The sequence below is a fragment of the Tarenaya hassleriana genome, unplaced genomic scaffold (genome assembly GCF_000463585.1).
Source record: "Tarenaya hassleriana unplaced genomic scaffold, ASM46358v1 Cleome16, whole genome shotgun sequence".
NCBI classification, from domain to species: domain Eukaryota; kingdom Viridiplantae; phylum Streptophyta; class Magnoliopsida; order Brassicales; family Cleomaceae; genus Tarenaya; species Tarenaya hassleriana.
The window spans coordinates 494,966-496,477 of NW_010965019.1; positions in this window are offsets into that span (position 1 = coordinate 494,966).

Sequence of the window (1,512 nt, forward strand, 5' to 3'; positions counted from 1 at the left end):
AAGCTCTCCGTTTTTTTTTTTTTTTTTTTTTTTGTGACAGACCTCGAAAAACACAGAACATGAAGCGACTAAACGACCGAATTATACACGAGTCTGGTTAACTTCCTATCCTATGTCTAATATTTCGTAGAGTTGGACTTACTTTTCCATATGTGTGAATTATGATTGTGAATTTTATATGAAAATACACAAGGAGTCGTGGTCATTACCCGCACGGAGTCGGCCCGATAAGGGCTTGGAATTACAAATTTAAAATCCATTCGAATATCGGGCCAGACCAACTCGACACAAAAACTACGGGTCAAAATATGGGTTCGCGTTAGGCTTACCCGATTATATTTTAATTTTATTAGATAAGTATATATACACATATATATATACACAGACTCATTTATTTATATATATTAATTTTTTTTTTTTTTTGGTAAAATATATATATTAATTATTGATTACGTGTTTCTAAATTATTTAAAATTTTAATGAAAAATAGAAAAAATATAATATCGAAAATGATAAAGAATTTTAAAAATTGTTTAATATTTGTAAAGTGTGGTCTTTATCAAAACCCGCTGGGAGACTCGAAGGCTTTCGGAGTCTCGGAACGAAGCAGAAGGTTTGAGGATGGAGGGACATTTTGGTAATTTTATAAGAGTATGAATATAAACCCTAGGGTACTTTCTCTTTTGGTTCAGACCGTTCTTTTGCGTTTTTCGGCTTTTCTTTCTTGCGGTAGTGATCTTTCGTCCTCCATGTGTCCAATACCGATCTAGATCGGATCTCCGGCGATTTCTTCTGTGTTGTATCTAGCAAATAGTGGTTCCCTCTTTCCGAGAAGTTTAGCTGGGTTAGGACAAGTGTTGACCAAATTTTGGTCAACAGTTGACCGGGTTAGGTCAAACCAGACCGATTCAGGTCAATTAGACAAGTTTAGTCCGATTTTAGGTCAATTAGACTAGTTCAAGTCAATCTAAGTCCAGTTCGGATCAACCCAGACCGGTTTTGACCAATTTAGGTCAAATTTTTGTTCAATTCTGACCAGTTTTAGATCAATTGAGTCCGGTTTAGAGCAACTCAGATCGGTTCAAGTTGCTTTAGGTCTGATTAAGGGTCTGGTTTGTCAAATTAGGGCTAGAATTATCAAGGTTAAGGTCTGTATTGTTTCAATTAGGGTCTAGATTGTCCAGTTTAGGGTTGAGTTTAGCTAATTAGGATTAGATTTGTCTGAGCTTAGGTCTGATTATTTCGATTAAGTTAAATAGGTCTGGTTTAGGACTGTTTAGACTGGTTTAGGGTAGGTTCAGAATCTGTATAGATTGGTTTATCCTTGTCTAGTTCGATTTAGCACCTAATTGGCTAGATTAGAGTAGAATTACTCAGTCGAGACCTATTCAATTCTTGTTTCAGCTAGTATGAGTCATATATCTTGGTAGTAATGCTCTACGATGATCCGTGATATGACATTTTGACATTGTATTGGCTCATTTGGTTTATGAATACATTACTTTTCCTTTA